Raw genomic sequence first — 20,799 nt, 5'->3', positions numbered from 1 at the left:
GATCTACCTCAGTTTAGGCCTCAGCCTTGTCCAAGCCAGGGAGTAGACACCCTCAAGCCTTCCACATCCCCACAAGCTGTGCCTGGGCCAAATCAGCCCTTAGGAATTCAAATGTGATCTGATTCCATGAGTGTCACTGTCAGCTTTTAAGTATTTATTAGGGGCACTGTATTTATTGTATTTAACCTATTTATTGCTTCACTGTATTTATTGGTCCACAGTATTTATTGATGCACAATATTGATTGGTTTACAGTATTTATTGCCTCAGAATATTTAATTGCCTGTATGTATTGCATTTATATTTATGTCTTCATTATTTATGATCACCCCTATTTATTGAATCATTAAGCCAGTATTTATTTGACCTGCACTATTTAAAGTTTGTATATTGTGATTGTTATTTATTTATCCAATCAGCAACTAAGAGAAAAAGAAGATAAAGAAAGATATTGTCACAATTTTTACGGTGTAGAGTCGTTTTTGGAACGGATGCACGCATGGTTATTGTTTGGGTATGTCGTATGCTTAGCACGGAGCCTGATTCCTGACCACTCGAGCCAAGCTACCACAGTGTGTCTGGGAGAACACCACCACCCTGCCAGTGTGGGGAGTGTGTTTTTCCAACATAATTGGTGTTCAGTGGTGGGATAGAGCTGTGCCTACGTATACTCAACAATAACTGTGGGTAGTCCATAGGCCTACACCGGGAGTTTTCTCAAAGCGGCCTTCCTAATTGTGGGTTTTTGTTTTTTCCAAATTTACTCTGGTGGTGGGAGGAGGTATTATTAAAGGTACCCCCCTGCATTGTTACTGCAAATACCTGTCCTCTAACCTGAGTGGGCGAGATGGAGTTTGTACTAGAAAATCTAGAAACGTACACTGTGGCCCAACTCAGGGAGTTTTGCCAGCGGGAGGGGGTGTACTGTCCCCCAGGAGCAAAGAAGGGTGCACTCCAAACCAGCTTAAGGGCTTGGGGGGAGGCACGACGGGAAAGCAAGGCTGAGGAGGAAGACAGGGATGGAGAGCCTGACACCGAGGGGGCTGAGATGTACCAACCTGAGGTGGGGAACCTGTCAGCGGGGCCCAGAACCATTTCCAGGAAGGGCAGCAGTGCCTCTAGCGGTGGCTTGTCTGAAGTGGAGTTAACAGACCGGAGGGAGAAAAGACAGCTCACATGGGACTTAGCAAGGCTGGAAAAAGAGAAGGAGGAACAGAGGATGGCCCATGAATTACGACTGAAAGAAATAGATCTTCAGATCCTAAGAATTGGGGCACAACCTGTTCCTAATGGTGGCAGCCAAACCCAAGAGATCACCAGGGAACCTAAACCCTACCTGCCAAAGGACATAGTAGCTAGCTATGGGGTGGGTGATGATATCGCCAAGTGGCTAGCGGCCTATGAGGTCTCGTTAAGGGCCCATGGGGTTCCAGAGAAGTACTGGGGGGGGGATTGTACAAGTACATGCCTCCAGCTGGTAGGGATGCATTATTGGCCCTAGAGGAGGATGAGCAGACCCACTACCCCACCATGAAACTGGCGCTCATAAGGAAGTTTGGACTAACACCCGAAAAGTACTGACAGAAGTTCAGGGGTAGTCACAAACTGGGCACACAGAATTGGGTGGACTTCCTGGACTATGCGAAGAAGGCACTTGAGGGTTGGATTCAGGGCAGTGAAGTGAGGAACTACGAGGGGTTGTTTGACCTAGTACTGAAGGAACACCTGCTCGAGAAATGTTTCCCTGAACTGCGGCAACACCTGGTGGATAGCAAGCTGACCAGTCCCCGGAAGCTTGCTGAGGAGGCGGACATTTGGGCTAGTACCCGGGTGTCCACAAGGGGGACTGGAGGGGATACTCAAAAGGCCGGACAGGGCGCCCCCCAGAAGAAAGAGGGAGGGGAAAAGAAAAAGGAGTTCTCCAAAGGCCCCCAAAATAACTTCCAAGGGAAGGGAACAGGATTCACCCCTAGGGCTAACCCACCCAGAAACCCTAATCCTGGCCAGAGTCAGCAGCCAAGGGTTGTCCATTGCTATGAGTGCGGTGGCGTTGGACACTATAAAGGAGATCCGAAGTGCTTGAAACGACCACCCCCTCCCACTGGAGGAAAGACCCCCGGAGTAGCTAGTGTAGTGCTCGGGGAGGAGATGCCCTTAACTAAGGGAAGGGAGTGGGCGGGTGTCACTTTAGTGTCCCTGGGAGAACGGGAGATGGTTCCTAAGATCCAGGTGCCCGCAAATACCGCAAAGTATGGGCAGTGGGTCACCATCAACGGCCAAAGAGGGGAGGCTCTGAGAGACACAGGAGCCAGTATGACTATGGTGCGTAGCCAACTGGTGTCTCCAGAGCAGGTAATTCCCGATGTACTCCACCCAGCCGCGATGGCTGACGGCAGAACAGGCCACTATCCAGTGGCCGAGGTTCCCTTTGAATGGGGGGGGGTTGCAGGTTCACTTCGAGTTGCCGTAAGCCCTGCCGTGCCAGTCGATTGTCTGCTGGGGAATGACATGGAGCACAACGCTTGGAAGGAGGTGGAATACCGGACTCACACCGAGATGCTGGGTACACCTGACTGGGCCTGTGTTAGCACAAGGTCCGCGACTACCCGAAGAGGGAGTTCGTTTCGGCTGGAGCCTGGAACAAAGGCCCAGCCAGCTGCCAGTCAAGGGAAGAACCGAGGACAGGAGGAGCCTGCCTCGGCGTCCCCACCCCATAGGACGGATAGGCCACCGGAGGTGGTGGACCAGGAGTCTGCGGTGGGGGATGTTACCAACCTGGAGGACCTACCCATCCCGGCCGAGTGGCACGTGGAGGGAGGCCCGTCCAGGGAGGAATTCTGCCAGGGCCAGAGGGAGTGCCCTACCCTTGAGGGGCTGAGGCGACAGGCCGAAGCCCAGGCAGCAGGGAACGTTGAAGGGAACTACAGTGTTTACTGGGAGGATGGCCTCCTCTACAGTGAACCCAAGGCACCCCTACACGGATCGTCACGAGCCTTGGTAGTCCCTCAACGTTATCGAGCCTTCCTTCTGGAGTTGGCTCATGAGATACCATTGGCAGGACACCTGGGGCAAGACAAGACCTTCGCCCGTCTTGTCCCACACTTTTATTGGCCTCAGATGAAAGTGTCGTCCGATACCTACTGCCGGACATGTGTGTCTTGCCAAGCCAGTGGAAAAACAGGGGTGAAGCTGAAAGCTCCCCTGGAACCACTTCCTGTCGTTAGCACCCCCTTTGAAAGGGTGGGCATCGACATTGTGGGTCCGTTAGATCCACCGACTACAGCTGGTCACAGGTTTATCCTGGTTCTGGTGGATCATGCTACACGGTACCCAGAGGCAATACCTCTGAGGACCATAACAGCACCTGTTGTGGCTAGGGCCCTGATGGGAATCTTTACCCGAGTGGGTTTTCCCAAGGAAGTTGTGTCCGACAGGGGGACCAACTTCATGTCAGCGTACATGCGGGCCATGTGGAAGGAGTGTGGAGTGACATACCGGTTCACCACTCCTTACCACCCCCAGACAAATGGTCTGGTGGAGAGGTTTAACAAAACCTTGAAGGGCATGATCAGAAGTCTGCCTGAAAGCCTGCGGAGGAAATGGGACGTCCTCCTACCCTGTTTACTTTTTTCCTACAGGGAAGTGCCACAGAAGGGAGTGGGCTTCAGCCCCTTCGAGCTTCTGTATGGGCACCCTGTACGTGGACCTCTCAACCTGGTGAGAGACGGATGGGAAAGAACTCCCAGAAAGCTTCCCCAGGATGTGGTGAGCTACATGCTGGCCTTCCGGAGCCAAATGGCTAAGTTGAGGAAGCAAGCTTCTGACAACTTGGAAGCCAGCCAAGCAGTGATGAAGGCGTGGTATGACCACAACGCTCACCCGGTGGAGTTGGAGCCTGGCCAGAAGGTGTGGGTGATCGAACCGGGAGAGCTTAGTGCCCTCCAGGATCGCTGGTCAGGACCCTTTGAGGTGTTGGAGAAGAAGGGTAAGGCTACCTACTTGGTGGACCTGAAGACCCCTCGTCAGCCCCTGCGGGTGCTGCATGCCAACCGCCTCAAACCCCACCACGAGAGGCCCGAAGTCATCTTGATGATGGTGACTGACGGAGGAGAGGACGTGGAAAGCGAGCCTCTCCCTGATCTGTTTGCGTCTCAAGAGAAGGATGGGTCGGTGGAGGGAGTGATTCTCTCCCCATCTCTAACTCCTGAACAGCAGGAGGACTGTCGCCAGGTCCTGGGGCAGTACTCTTCGTTGTTCTCCCTTGTCCCGGGTAGGACTCACCTGTGCGTCCATGACGTGGACACAGGAGACAGCCCACCTGTGAAGTCCAAGATCTACCGGATGTCAGACAAGGTGAAGGCCAGCATTCATAGTGAAGTCACTAAGATGCTGGAGCTAGGAGTGATCGAACCTTCTAGCAGCCCCTGGTCCAGTCCGGTGGTGTTAGTACCAAAAGCTGCACCACCGGGTGCCCAACCAGAACTGAGGTTCTGTGTGGACTATCGGGGACTGAATTCAGTGACCAAAACTGATGCTCATCCGATCCCTAGGGCGGATGAATTGATTGACCGGCTGGGAGCTGCCCAATATCTAAGTACCTTTGACCTTACTTCAGGGTACTGGCAGATCTCTTTGACTGATGGAGCAAGGGAAAGGTCAGCCTTCTCCACGCCCAATGGCCACTACCAGTTCTGTGTGATGCCCTTTGGGCTCAAGAACGCACCTGCCACGTTTCAGCGCCTGGTAAACCAGATCCTCACCGGAATGGAGAGTTTCTCTGCTGCTTATCTGGATGACATAGCCGTCTTCAGTAACAGCTGGGAGGATCACTTGCGTCACCTGCAAGCTGTTCTCCAGGCCCTGAGACAAGCTGGATTGACGATCAAGGCCAGCAAGTGCCAGATCGGGCAGGGGTCGGTAGTGTACCTTGGACACTTGGTGGGTAGGGGAGCGGTGCAACCCCTCCAGGCGAAGATCGAGGCCATCATGGCCTGGGAACCCCCCAAGACACAGACTGAGGTCCGAGCATTTTTGGGCCTCACGGGATATTACCGCCGCTTCGTGAAGGGGTACGGTACCATCGTAGCCCCCCTCACGGAGCTCACGTCCAAGAAACAACCTCGACGGGTAGTCTGGACGGAGGCTTGTCAGCAAGCCTTTGTGAGATTGAAGAAAGCCATGTGCGAGGCCCCGGTCTTAAGGGCCCCAGACTTTTCCAAGGAGTTCATTGTCCAGACAGATGCATCAGAACATGGCATTGGGGCAGTGTTATCGCAACTCAACGAAGAGGGTCTGGATCAACCCGTGGTCTTCCTATCCCGGAGACTACTTCCCAGGGAACAGAAGTGGAGTGCAATAGAGCGTGAAGCCTTTGCAGTGGTATGGGCTCTGAAGAAGTTGCGGCCATACCTGTTTGGCTCGCACTTCCTGGTTCAGACCGACCACAGACCCCTTCGTTGGCTGATGCAAATGAAGGGGGAGAATCCCAAGTTGTTGAGGTGGTCTATTTCCCTACAGGGAATAGACTTTCAGGTGGAACATCGGCCTGGAGTGGACCACGCCAATGCAGACGGTCTCTCAAGGTATTTCCGCCTTAGTGATGAGAACTCCCAAGGGGTTGGGTAGCTCTCCCCACTTTCAGCTGGGGGGGACGCGTGTTAGACCTGTCAGCCCTTTGGGTGGTCCCTCCTCATCATTATTTATTTTGTCCCACTTTTGCCTCAAACCCTGTTTGAATTTTTCCTTTTTGGGAACCACCAGACTTTTTAGTGTTGCTGCAGATTCAGGGAGCCATTTTAGCTACCCCTGAAACTTCTGTCTGAGGGCCTGGAGCACAAAATGGTGGCCACCTGTGACATCACCAGCATCCACTGGAACCTACCAGCACCTTCCAGAACATTCCAGAACCCTGTGACAGTTGGAGGCGGTTTAGAATGTTGGGAAGCTAAGACAGAGAGTTGGCAGTTGGAGCTGGCAGTTGGCACCTGACTGGTGAAGAGTGAGCAGCAGAAACCTGAAGGAGGAAGGAGTGAGGCAGCAGGGGTGGAAACTTGTGCCTGGAGTGGGGTCCATAAACCCACCCTTGATACTAGTCCCTACTGACTGAGCCCAGCCTGGAGCCCTGTGTGGGAAGAAGCAAGAAAAACCATCCTAAGGACCTGGACAGCAGGAACAGGCCTTAGAAACAGAGAACAGCAAGATCCTGACCTGGAAACTGGTTTCCCTGGAGTCCGACGTCGAGTAGCCTGAGACCTGGAGCCCGAGGTAGAGAAGCGGCGCCGACTGGAAAGCGGACGTCGTACCCGGAGCCGCCAGAGGTCGAGAGAGGGCGCTGTCAGAGGTCGTGAGGAGTACCAGAGGTCGAGGAGGAAGTCACCCGAGGTCGAGTGAGCGGCGTCATCGGAGGAGTGAAGTCCGCCCTCCGGAGTCGTCGGAGACCGAGGTGAAGTGTACCGGAGGTCGGGAGTGAGGATCGCACTCCGGAGTCGCCGGAACCTGAGAGAATCGTGCCGGAGGTCGGGAGTGGAGGTCGCACTCCGGGGTCGCCGGAAACCTAAGGAGAGGAGCACCGGAGGTCGGGAGTGAGGATCGCACTCCGGAGCCGCCGGAAGTCGACATCGAGTCAAGGCCGGCCGACGTCATCGAAGTTGAGGTCGCCATCGGACCGGAGCCGCCCGAAGTCGACATCGAGTAAAGACTGCCCGACGCCATCGAATCGGAGGTCGAGATCGAACCGAGGCCGCCGACATCGAAACCGGAACCGCCTACTGGCGTCGTCAAGAACTGACATTGCGCCGAGGCCGCCGACATCGAATCGGAACCGCCTCACGGCGTCGACACGACTCCAGCGGCGTAGGAGCATCAGAAAAAGGGCAGTAAGTGGAGTAGAGGGCGCCTAAGGCCCTGTGGAGACCTGAGAGACTGCTCTAAGGGGCTAGGGAGGTGCTGGAACCAGCCTGACTGTGCCAGGGGTGAGCTGGGACTAATTTAGAGGGCTTGTGTGGAGGGAGAGAGCCAGGACTCTGGTATTCCCCCCTTGATCTACCTCAGTTTAGGCCTCAGCCTTGTCCAAGCCAGGGAGTAGACACCCTCAAGCCTTCCACATCCCCACAAGCTGTGCCTGGGCCAAATCAGCCCTTAGGAATTCAAATGTGATCTGATTCCATGAGTGTCACTGTCAGCTTTTAAGTATTTATTAGGGGCACTGTATTTATTGTATTTAACCTATTTATTGCTTCACTGTATTTATTGGTCCACAGTATTTATTGATGCACAATATTGATTGGTTTACAGTATTTATTGCCTCAGAATATTTAATTGCCTGTATGTATTGCATTTATATTTATGTCTTCATTATTTATGATCACCCCTATTTATTGAATCATTAAGCCAGTATTTATTTGACCTGCACTATTTAAAGTTTGTATATTGTGATTGTTATTTATTTATCCAATCAGCAACTAAGAGAAAAAGAAGATAAAGAAAGATATTTTCACAATTTTTACGGTGTAGAGTCGTTTTTGGAACGGATGCACGCATGGTTATTGTTTGGGTATGTCGTATGCTTAGCACGGAGCCTGATTCCTGACCACTCGAGCCAAGCTACCACAGTGTGTCTGGGAGAACACCACCACCCTGCCAGTGTGGGGAGTGTGTTTTTCCAACAGTCTCGCTCTGCGATCGCTTACGCGATAGCCAGGCGAGACCTAAAAATAACTATCCACCAGCATTGGAGCCCACTTTGGTGGAGCGGGAGGAAAAGAGACCCTGCAACGCACCGCAGGAAGCTGTGTGACCTTAGATCCACACACAGTCTGAGAGTCCCTCTGCCTGTGTCCAGTACGAGCCGTGTCACTGTAACAGGATAGAGGCAAGAGAAAGTGCTGGGACTGCCCAAAACCTGGTTCTCTATCAATAATATCTTCAAAAATTTGAATCCGGCCAGTTCCCACAACATTCCAGCATCTTTTGAAAGGCCCAGATTCTGTTGCAAGACAGATTCATGCATGTGCTCTCTGCTTCTCTCTCTCTCTTAATTTCATTCCTCTTACTCTGTCTCTCACCACCTGTACACCTTGACTTTTAATCACTTACACGCCTTCATTCCTTTTACAGGACCTGTCGCTATTTTATTTTTGCGGATTTGTATAGTGCGACCTTGACCCAAAGGTATTGGAGCGCTTTACAATGGCACAGTTACGTTACACAAGGACACGTTAATTTTGGTTTTGGTAGGCAGGGGGAGATTAAGTGATTTGGCCAGAATCACAGGATTTTGTGCCAACGCCTGAGACTCGAACCTGGTTCCCCAGTTCCAAAGTCGGCAGCTCTGACGGTAGCCACATTCTCTACCCCTGCCTTGCCTCTACTGCACCCACGAGGACTTAATCTACTAAACAAGAGTGTGCGTCAAGGTTTTTCTTCTGGCCCCTATATGGGTGGTGTCTAATATTGAGGTTGCTGAATACTAAGGCTGACTGATCCTGATGTATGTATGTGGTATTTATATAGCTCGAACCTCGCCACAGTTGGGGAATGTTGTACAGGGTCAAAGGCAAAGATACAGACAAGAAATGATTGGAGAGGTATCTAGATTCTAAGAGCAGATGCAGACTGTTATTGCATGGTGGAGTGCCGATTCCTCTTCATATCACTTTCTTCCACTAACCTATGCTTCCTGCTTATTTATCTCACTCTCGTTGGTTAATTTCATCCCTGCTTTCTCCTTTTAGCACTGTTTTCGTATCTTTGGCTCCCCCCTTCGTTCATCTTTAACCCCTTCCATGCTCATGACGGAACGATTCCGTCATGAGCATCGGTTGAGCTGTGCTCATGACGGAACCGTTCCGTCATGGCCCCGCCCGCGCTCGAACCCTTCAGCACCGCGGGGGAATCCGCGCAGCGCTGAAGGGGTTAAAGGCCTTTCTCTGCTTTGCTCTGGGTAATAGTCTGATGATATAGATGAAATAAGTACTGAACTGCAAAAATGAGTGTTGGTACACTGGCAATCACTGGCACAAGTTAAGCACTGGTTCCCAATTTCCATTCCAACCTCCAGATGTCTACTGCATTACGCACTACCACTCCGCCAGCAAGAGGAGTATGAATGTTTAGGGGATTTTCTTAATAATCAAGGCACCAGCTGTATTCTCTGTTTCCTAATCCATCCTTTCCTTTCCCAGTTCTTTGACGTTGCTTCATCGCTGCATTAAACCAACCAATCTAATATAAGATAAGGATTTTTTTATGTTTAGTTTATTGAGAATAGCAAAAAAAAAGATATTCAATAATTAGCATAAGTTGTGATAACAAAAATAAAACAGGAGTAATAGCATAAAATACAATACATAGGATTACAATTGTTAAAATAGATTTAAATATAAGAAAATATGCATTCTACGCTATAAGAAACCATGGAAATGTATAAGGAGTATGGGGCGGAGCAAGGGGAAGGAAGAAATACGTAATTATATCGTACAAGTTAGAAAAAAATTATACCAATAAAAACTGTAGACCTTGTGACGAGGAGAGGGAGAGAAAAGTAAAACATTACATATACTTATTTATGCCATTATGTAAATCGTCTAATAATATAAATATAAAAAGGCAGTTGAGCAAATTCAAGGTGGTTTTATTACTTCGTCAGACACGGTAATAGTTTTATTAACAGGTGAGGTGGAGTGAGATAAAAACGTAGCTAGTGGAAGCCATAAAAGATCTCTCTTTATGGCTAAGGATATAGGAGAGACATTGTTAGTGTCTAGTCTATGATGGACGCGAACAGCATTCCACCAGGATCTAAAAGTATCATGCACTTGCTTCCAATTGGACGTTATCAAGTGAAAAGCAACAGCCAACAATAACTCTATCAGCTTATAACTTGGGGTTAAGTGAAGCCATTAAGGAGGCAAACTTCCCAGAAAAACACATTTGTTAAGGAGAAAGGAATAGCAACTTTAACATTCTTGTTGATTTGATGCCAAACCAGTTTCCAAAACTGGAGAATAGAAGGACATTTGAATAACATCTTTTTTAAATCAGCATTTGAGCATGAAGTGGACCAACAAGATGAGCTTGTAGTTGGAGAAAAGGATTTTAGGGTCAAGGGGATAATTAACAAACCGTGATAAAGTAAAGGGTTTTTGTAGTGTTTGAAGCCCGCCTAGTTTGTCCATTAAATCATTTTCCCAAGCTAATTTAGTCTTTGATTTGGTTCTAACTAAAGTAAGATGCAATGATTTATAAATAGTAGGTGCTGATGGGTTAGTGCTTAATAGTGGAAAACGCGTCGTGAATATGGAGGGAGAGGTAAATGTAGGTGGTAATGTGGAAAAGTACTGATTGAGGGAGGTACGCAAAAGTTCATACTGTTGTCTGGATGCAGATGGCAGGGAGAAGTTAGTTTGGAGGGCAGAAAACAATAGAAGTTCGTCATTAGTAAAGAGTTGTGATAACCACACAATCCTTTTATTCACCAAGTTTTCCAGTATATACAACGATTCCCAACTCGTAGTAATCTATTATGCCATGTAGGTTGTTGTTGAAAACTAGCAACCGACGGGTATGTTGAAGGTAGAAAATGTGTCACAATATAGCAGGATTGAGACATAACTAGAGTGCATGATTGACGGATATTTGTTGTTAAAGTGAGAATTTCTTTCAAATTAAAAGGGGAAATAAGAGATTTCTCTAACTTTAACCGCAAAGGAGGGTGTAAGCAATAGCTTGATTAATCTTCCCGATGTCCCACAGCGTCTTGACGCTTTCGGGTAATCGTTTGCGCTTTACAAATACTGGATTTAAGCAGAGGTCTGGAGAGAGCCATCCAGCAGCTTGTTTTAAAGAAAAAGCAAAAGGATACTTTTTAAAATCTGGGAATTTAAGGCCTCAGCTAGGTATATCTTTTTTTAAAGAGGATAAGGCTATGCAATGAGATTTGCCTTTCAGTGACATTTTGCTAAAAAGGAGTCTATTTTCTTTAAATAGTAATCAAGCATATAAACTGGAATCATAGCATTCATATGTGATATCACACGAGTGAACTTCATTTTGGTAGAGTCGATCCTGCCCCACCAAGAGAGAAAAAGTGGATGCCATTGGTTAATATTATCATTTAGTGTCTTAGTATTACAATCAAAGATTATGTTGAAAGTTTCTTTAATAGTCTGCGAGAACCACAACCCCAGATATTTTATTTTGGAGCGTTGCCAAGTAAATCCAGTGTGGGCAAAAAGTTGCCTATTACACTGGACATTCAAAGGTAATACCTCACATGTATCAGCATTAAGCAGATATCCTGAAAGGTTGGAAAAAGTGGTGATTTGCTGAAGGAAAGGAGGAAGGGAAACTGTTGGGTTAGAACAATATAGGAGGATGTCATCAGCATAAAATGACATCTTAATTTGTTGTGACCCAATTTGAAAGCTTGATATGTGTGCATCTTGTCAAATTTTGAATGGAAAGGGTTCAAGTGCGATAATAAACGAAAGACGTGATAGTGGAAAGCCTTGGTGCACCCCTCTAAACGAGGAAAAGTAGTCTGAAAGCATACAGTTAACACATATTGCCGCTTTCGGGCCTGTGTACAATAAGGAAATTAAAGCAATCAGTTTGGATGGAAAACCAATGCATTTTAATGCCTGAAACATAAAATCCCAACCAATCCTATCGAAAGCTTTGTCTGCGTCCAAAGCAATAGCAGCAATAGGATGGTCTAGTGTAGAGGCCTTGCTTAGGATGTTGAAAAAGACACAAGCATTGCCAGAGGCTAGTCAGCCCTTAACAAAACTGGATTGCTCAGGGCCTATGAGATCAGGCAAAATGGGGTCAATGCGTAATGCCAAAAGTTTTGCATAAATTTTGTAATCGGTATTAACTAAAGAAATGAGACAGTAGTTCTTATATTGTGAGAGATTTTTATTATCTTTTGGAATTAAGGAAACCATGGCACCCTGGGAAGAGCCTTGAGAGAGGCACCATTAGTGATAAATAAGTTAAACAAAAGTAAATGGCTGGGAAGGAGGAGCTTTACAAAGTGGCTACAAAATTCGATATTAAAGCCATCAGGGCCAGGAGTTTTTCCCATTCACAGCACAAAGATTACATGAGTGATTTTTAAAAGCAAAATATCTGTCCCCTGCGGATCAATATGCTGTGATGGAGGAGAAGCAATGTATTGAAAGTATTTGGTCAAATCCGACTGTAGTGTTTGTGTTTCTGGGGAGTATTAGTTTGTACAAAAGTTAACAAATTCATTTAAGATATTCTTGTCCTTAGAAAGGGTAGTCCCAGTACTGTTTCGCAAGGATTCTATTCTGGTTCTGTCTCTTCTGATTTTTAAATAGTTTGCAACCAATTTTCCCATGTTATTTTGGCCCCCTTTGTATTGTGCACTGCTCTTCAATAGGTACAAGGAAGTGGCATTTGTAGATAATGTGTTAAAGGTGAGTTTGGCGTCTATATGGTGTTGCAATGAAATCTCATTTTAGAGTGATAATAGGTATACTCCAATTTTTTTATTTAGTTACATAACTGATTTTGATTGGGCTTCCATGGATGTTTTCTTTTGCGAGACAACATTTATTATGAAGCCTCTTGCAGACACTTTAAAGGAATCCCAAATCATTACATAAGAGGAATTTGGTGTAGTGTTAAGAGCAAAAAATTCTAAAGCAAATGCTTCTAATTGAGATATATATTTCGTATCTAAAAGTAGTTCATTTTTAAAGAGCCATCTACGTGCAGGTGGTGAGAAGGGTATGAGATCAAGGTCTGTGTATATTAGCGCATTGTCAAGAATTCCTGTCATGCGAGGGGAGGAAAACGGTAACCAGCGAAAACTGACTACATCTCCCAGGATGCTTAGCGGTTGAGAGGTTATGTAAACAGGAGAGCTGTTACATAACTCAAGGAAAACACGCCCTTATGTAAACAGGAGAGCTGTTACATAACTCAAGGAAAACACGCCCTTATGTAAACAGGAGAGCTGTTACATAACTCAAGGAAAACACGCCCTTATGTAAACAGGAGAGCTGTTACATAACTCAAGGACAACACGCCCTATAAAGGGAGGAACCGGGAGGTACAACGCTGTCGGATATTGTGTTTACACCGACGTACCTGCTTAGTGAAGAGCAGTGTTCCGGAGTGGTGCTCCAGTAAGGCAAGAACGGAGGTAGGTCGAGTCGTTACTCCCTGGGCCGTGTCTATCCCCATCGTCACCTGTGAAGGACCCGGAAGCTCTACCGGATAACCATTGAGCTTCGCTTTTTGACTCGGCTGAGTCAAAGCGCAGTGGCGCTTTTGCTGGTTGGAGTCGTAACTCCCAGCCCGACCAGAGATACAGGGACTGCCAGCTGTAACGCACACCAGGAGGTATTTGCCGCGTTACAGACTCGGAAGTCCACAGGATCGATCGAGCGGCTGCTCTCGGTTCAGTCTTCTTTGCTTGTGATTGGGGTATCGGTGACGCATCACCAGGAGGTGACTCCGCGTCCCGGTGCAGTCTGAGGAAGAGGTTGAGCGGCTGCTCCCTTCAGGTAGAGACCCCGGCTGGGTGTTTCCCTGACTCCTCGATTCTCCCCAACACTCTTCGTGCCCCTCACAGCCTACCGATTGGCATTGTCGGCCATTTCATTTCTGCCCTCTGTTGGCATACGCCGGGATCGGCGTATATGCAGAGGACGGTTAGGACCATCCGTGCTGTGGGCTGGTAACGTACTTAGCCTGGAGGATTCCAGTGACTATAACCTTTGTTTATTCCTTGTATTATTTTTGCCTTCATTAAAATAACTAAACCTTCACAAGTGGTTGCGTTCTCATTATCGTGTCTGTTAAACGATCCTGAGACGTTCAGGGCGTTACAAAATATCCGACCGTCCAAGTCTCCGGCCGCCTCGCCACTCTTCTTCATCCCGAAGGCTAATGGGGAGCTGAGAGCCTGTGTGGACTTTAGGGCATTGAATGCGATAACCGTAAAGAATCGGTACCCCTTGCCTCTCATCAGAGTACTTCTGGAACAGGTCAAGAAAACTCGTATCTACACCAAGTTGGATTTGAAAGGGGCATACCATCTGGTGCGCATGAGGGACGGAGACGAGTGGAAGACCGCCTTTAAGACCAGGTTCGGCCTTTTTGAGTACCTCGTCATGCCGTTCGGTCTGTGCAACGCCCCGGCAGCCTTTCAGTACTTTTTGAATGAGGTATTCAGAGAGGAGTTGGATATCTACGTGGTCGTATATATCGACGACATCCTCATCTATTCGTCCAGTGTGGAGGAGCACGTACACCACGTCAAAGCTGTGCTCCAAAAGCTGAGGGAAAACATGCTGTTTTGTAAACTCAGCAAGTGTGACTTCCACGTCACATCCGTGGAATTCCTCGGAGTGATGCTGAGTCCAGAGGGACAGGAGATGGCAGAACGAAAGATCAAGGCGGTGAAAGAATGGCCGGTACCCCAAAGCGTGAAGGACGTCCAAAGTTTCATTGGCTTCGCCAACTTTTACAGGCGGTTTATAGATGGATTTTCAGGATTGGTGGCCCCAATCACACAGCTACTGAGGAAGTCCAAGGAGTTTGTCTGGTCCCCTGAAGCGAACAAAGCCTTTGAGGCCCTGAAAAGCGCCTTTGGTAAGGCGCCGGTGTTGGCTCACCCCGATCCGGATCTCCCCTACGTGGTGGAAGCGGACGCATCGGATGTGGCGCTGGGGGCTATCTTGTCCCAACGCAACCACGACACAGGGGTGCTTCATCCCGTTGCGTACATGTCCCGCAAACTCAACGACGCCGAACGCAACTACCATATTGCGGAGAAGGAGTTTCTCGCCATCAAGGACTCCTTCACCGAATGGAGGCATTGGTTGATGGGGGCAAGACATGTGGTATCGGTGTACACGGACCATCGGAACCTACAGTTCATGACGGCCACAAGACACCTTTCTCCCAGACAGCTGCGGTGGATGATCTTCTTTGCGGGGTTCAACTTCCGCATCACATATCGGCCGGGGACGGAAAACCGGAAGGCGGACGCCCTGTCCCGTCAATCTGCAGTTAAGGAACCATTGCCTGCGACCGAGCATTCCATCATTTCCCCGAGGATGGTATTGGGGGTTATCCAACCGGATACTTTCCTGAGGGGAATAAAGAGAGGGATCAGGTCATTCGCATGGCGGAGGTGGCTCCTCAGTCACAGAGAATGGCAGCTGAAGGACGGGATACCCCTGAAGGGCAGGTGCCTATTGATACCCACGCCTAGGCTAAGGAAACAAGCATTCATCTGGTGCCATGACTCTCCATGCGCAGGTCATTTGGGCTTTGAAAAAACGGTGGTTAGCATGGGACGGCATTTCTGGTGGCCAACCATGAGAGTGGATGTCAGGAGGTGGGGACAGGAGTGTCCTACGTGTGCTACCATGAAGGCCGACCATGGCCGAACCCAAGGGCTCTTACATCCACTTCCGACCCCGGATAGACCATGGGATAGCATATCACTGGACTTCGTGGTGGGCCTGCCGGTAGACCAGGGGATGACGGCAATACTGGTGGTGGTGGATTACTTGACGAAAATGGGGCACTTCATCCCCTGCAAGAGAGTCCCTACGGCCGGGGAATTGGCGTCACTACTCCTAAAGAATGTGGTACGACTGCATGGATTACCTGGGGTGATCGTGTCGGACCGGGGGTCGCAGTTTACTGCGCAATTCTGGAAGACTTGGTGCACTGCGCTGCATGTTAAGACCGCCCTGTCCACCAGCTACCACCCTCAAACGGACGGCCAAACCGAGCGCCTGAACCAAACGCTCAAACAGTATCTGCGATGTTTTGTGGACCAGGGCAGGGAAGAATGGGTCGACTTGCTATGGGTTGCAGAGATAGCCTATAACAACGCCACTCACAGCTCCACACAGTCATCTCCGTTCTATAGCAACTATGGCCAACATCCCAGGTTCTTGCCATTTCTACATCCGTTCAGAGAGGACAGGATTCCCGCCACAGCGGACAGGGTGGCACACATAAAAGACACGTTGATGCGCTCAAGGGCTGTCCTAATAGAGGCCAAGAGAAGATACAAGGCTGCGGCAGACAGGAAGAGAAGGCCCGGGCCACTGTACCGCACTGGAGACTACGTCTGGATATCCACAAGAAACATGAGGTTTCGAAAGAACAGTGTGTTCCATCCCAAGTACATGGGCCCCTATCGAATTACCAAGTGTATGGGTCCCGTGAACGTGAAGGTGTGCTTGCCCCAGTCATTGCGGATACACCCTGTCTTTCATGTATCATTGCTCAAACCAGCACCCTCCAAGCCGTCTGGGACACCTAGGCCGGTATGCGTGGAGTCGGAGGTGGAGTATGAAGTGTCGGGCATACGGGCGTCCAAATGGCGCAGGGGGAAGCTGTGGTACCTGGTTGCGTGGAAAGGCTATGGCCCGGAGGAGCAGTCATGGGAACCGGCTGAAGGGGTTCATGCTCCGCGCTTGGTCTCCTTGTTCCATCGGCGTTTTCCTGCCAGCGCTGGACCCGTGGGGAGCCGCTGAGAGGGAGGATGTACTGTCAAGAATTCCTGTCATGCGAGGGGAGGAAAACGGTAACCAGCGAAAACTGACTACATCTCCCAGGATGCTTAGCGGTTGAGAGGTTATGTAAACAGGAGAGCTGTTACATAACTCAAGGAAAACACGCCCTTATGTAAACAGGAGAGCTGTTACATAACTCAAGGAAAACACGCCCTTATGTAAACAGGAGAGCTGATACATAACTCAAGGACAACACGCCCTATAAAGGGAGGAACCGGGAGGTACAACGCTGTCGGATATTGTGTTTACACCGACGTAACTGCTTAGTGAAGAGCAGTGTTCCGGAGTGGTGCTCCAGTAAGGCAAGAACGGAGGTAGGTCGAGTCGTTACTCCCTGGGCCGTGTCTATCCCCATCGTCACCTGTGAAGGACCCGGAAGCTCTACCGGATAACCATTGAGCTTCGCTTTTTGACTCGGCTGAGTCAAAGCGCAGTGGCGCTTTTGCTGGTTGGAGTCGTAACTCCCAGCCCGACCAGAGATACAGGGACTGCCAGCTGTAACGCACACCAGGAGGTATTTGCCGCGTTACAGACTCGGAAGTCCACAGGATCGATCGAGCGGCTGCTCTCGGTTCAGTCTTCTTTGCTTGTGATTGGGGTATCGGTGACGCATCACCAGGAGGTGACTCCGCGTCCCGGTGCAGTCTGAGGAAGAGGTTGAGCGGCTGCTCCCTTCAGGTAGAGACCCCGGCTGGGTGTTTCCCTGACTCCTCGATTCTCCCCAACACTCTTCGTGCCCCTCACAGCCTACCGATTGGCATTGTCGGCCATTTCATTTCTGCCCTCTGTTGGCATACGCCGGGATCGGCGTATATGCAGAGGACGGTTAGGACCATCCGTGCTGTGGGCTGGTAACGTACTTAGCCTGGAGGATTCCAGTGACTATAACCTTTGTTTATTCCTTGTATTATTTTTGCCTTCATTAAAATAACTAAACCTTCACAAGTGGTTGCGTTCTCATTATCGTGTCTGTTAAACGATCCTGAGACGTTCAGGGCGTTACACGCATGATCTGATATCAAAATGGATCCTATCAGAATGAAAGACATGTTGGGCTAAGAATTTACTGAGAAAAATATAGACTACTAATGATTGTGAATGGTGTGGGCTGAGTAAAAAGTATATTCCCAGAGGTCCGTGTGGCATAATCTCCAAATGTCAACTAATGATTTACGGTGTAAAGTGGATTAAAATTGTGTGTGCGTCTTAGTGTGTACAAACTTGACTGTTTAATTTCAATCCAGTATAGGATCATAAATTTGTTTGCAGTCACCACCAAATATAATCATCTTCATTTTCGAGCAATTAATCGGAAATTGTGATCCAAAAAGTATTATCAACAAAAACTGGACCTTACACATTAAAAATAGTTAAGGGTATGTCATCATCAAGAAATGTAACAATAATCCAACAACCATCAGCATCAGAGTCTTGGTTAACAACTGTAATATGTAACTTTTTGTGGCAAAGAATTAGTACTCTATTTTTCTTCCTTATGGCAGGGGAAGCAAACACATTACCTACCCAGCATCTTTTTAGTTTGGCAAGCTTTAATTCAGAAAGGTGTCATTCTTGAAGTAATTCAACATCTGCTTTTAGTTTGGCTAGATGCGATATCACCCTTTGCCGCCTAATAGGGTTACCTAATCCTTTGATATTTAATGAAGTAACCCGTAACGCATTACTAGAACAATAGCATGTACAATTAATAGCAAGAGTAATAGAGAAATTAATCAAATATTGGAGAAAATAAGAGTTGTGTTTAATGAGAAATAAAAAGGAGAGAAGGGTTGTAGAACGAGAAACAGGGAAAAAGACAGGACAGAGTGGGACCATAAAAAGAAACAGCAGTAAGAAAATAGTGAAACAAAAAACATAAAGACAGTACAATTCATACAACTGATGTCTAAAAAACATAGCTACGAAATACAAAGAACGAAAGGGAAGGTGGCAACACTGGAAGATGACAGCGACAATACCCGAACTACATAGTACAGCAAGACAACTTTGACTTGGATGACGACATAACAAACAAGTGAGACCGTAAGGGAACAAGACATGAAGACAGATACCTTTATCATAAGAAAAGAGACATTGAGGATAAAACATCATAACAGTAAGGCATAAGAGAAACCAATAACTTAGTTAATTAAAGAAAGAAAACAAGCGAGAGAACAAGTTAATATTCAAGTAATTCTTGAAGTGTCCATATCTCCTCCTCTATGCTGCTGAAGAAATTGCTTAAGTGCGGCAGGCTTCTCATAAGTGATTGTGTTTTCCTTCTATGTCACCTTAAACAAGCAAGGATGAATTTGGCCAAATTTAGCGTTTATGGCTCTCAATTGATGGCATATATCCAGGAATTGTTTCTGGCGATCTGCTGTAACTTTAGCTACATCTGGAGAGAAAAAGAATTTGTGGCCAGCCCAGATATTTTGGTTTTTAGTTTTGGCAGCAGAAATTACTTATAAAAGGCTTGTATATTGCAAGTAGAACAAAATTACTCCTCTTGGCTTTACAGAAACTCTGGCACCAATCCTAAGAGCCCTCTGTATGATAAAGGGAGTGATTGTAGATATATCAAGACGTTTTTGGACAAAAGATTGAAAGTAGAAGGTGTATCAGAGCATTCAGTGTTTTCAGAAAGCCCATATATGCAGAGGTTATTCCTAACATTTCGGTTAGCAAGATCCTCTGTGTGCTTTTTTAGTAGAGAAATCTCCGACACCAGATGAGAAATTGGCATGGCTGCAAGTTGAAGAATATCTGTTTTTGCTCTACCAGTAAAACTTGTGACTCCAAGAAGACTATTTATTATCTAAGTGTTGCAACGTCTTGGTAGTTTCTCCCATGAAGGGTTTCAGTGCATGAATTTCTTCAAGGATTGTATCCATAGAAGCCGGTGTGGATTTCACTGCTAGGAGGTGTCTTTTTTTGGTCTTTTATTTGACCCCATCAGCATTTTACATAATGAAGAAGTTTTCGGGATGGTGCCTGAGTGGGATTATGATTTCTGTGAAGTAGCATCATCCATATTGTTATAAGTAAAGTCAGTCTGAAAGTATAATGTTATTGTGAGTACCATAAAGCTTAAGGTTTCTTGTTTTTCCCATATAAAAGAAAAGGGACCAATAAAGGGAAAATTCCAGCCAGTTATAGATTCCCCACAAGCATGTGAGGCAGGAAATTAAGTAGAGCACACTGGAGGCACAGATGGTGTATGTAAAGCCTCACATATAAACACTGAAGAGTAATCAATCCTGAAAACAAAAATGTGAAAAGTAATATCAACCATCTCCCTGTATAAAAATCTATTCCTTTCATTTAGAAAAGTCAGCATTCCAGAGGACTAAGAATCATGAAGAAAATCTCAGAAAAATATGTTGAGAGTATGGAAGCTTTTGATTCTATCACACACTGAGAATTGTTGGCCATGAATAGGTTCCAGAGGTCAGCTGAGTAGAGGAAAGTGAAATTCTGAAGAGAAATAACATTTTGGTGTATAGAGAAAAGATTGCAAAGTGCTCACCAATTATTTCCAATTATAAGCAAAACCTCTGAAAGTTAAGGGCATTCCTTTCATAAAATGTGGCGGTGTAATTAATTAAAGAGTGTGTGAATTCCAAACTGCAGCGGTTAGCGAGGAAACATGCTCACTCCCTCTCAAAATGGCAGGTGCGACCTCGTGTGTTGAGGCAAAATCCGGGCCGACCGCGAGCAACGACGAAAGGAAGCGGAGCATTGAAGAGCTTCAACGACTCACCAGTCATTCCAGAGGAGATGTATCATTGTCTCCTACATCAGGTAAGTTTCGGAGCGTCTCAAGAGGTAGAAAGCTCCCCATGTCTGCCGGAGCTCAGTGAGGCACAGCCATCTTATCTGGAAACTGTTTTTTGGAGGCAAGAAGTAATGACCACAACATGCTGACATATGGTGTAGTATTTATTGTGTATTTTTCTTGTATCTATACATTTTTTCTCCCTCATTAGAAAATCCATACGCTTCCCGGCCACCGCAACTACCCAGTGTGTCACAGTAGTTATGCTCTCACACACCTAATGGTTTCCCAACTGCATTTTTAATCGGAATGCTCTTTTGGTAGTGCTTGAGCTGTCTTATATTATCTGTAGATTGAAATTGGGACCTCCTCTTGATCTCTGCAAAATAAAACTTTAAAAAAAAATGGACTATTTCATTAATACTTCTGTCTGTCATCTTTGCAATT

This window comes from Triturus cristatus, chromosome 6 (genome assembly GCF_964204655.1).
Source record: "Triturus cristatus chromosome 6, aTriCri1.1, whole genome shotgun sequence".
Lineage (NCBI taxonomy): Eukaryota > Metazoa > Chordata > Amphibia > Caudata > Salamandridae > Triturus > Triturus cristatus.
The sequence above is the reverse complement of the archived record's forward strand: the minus strand, read 5'-3'. Positions refer to the sequence as shown.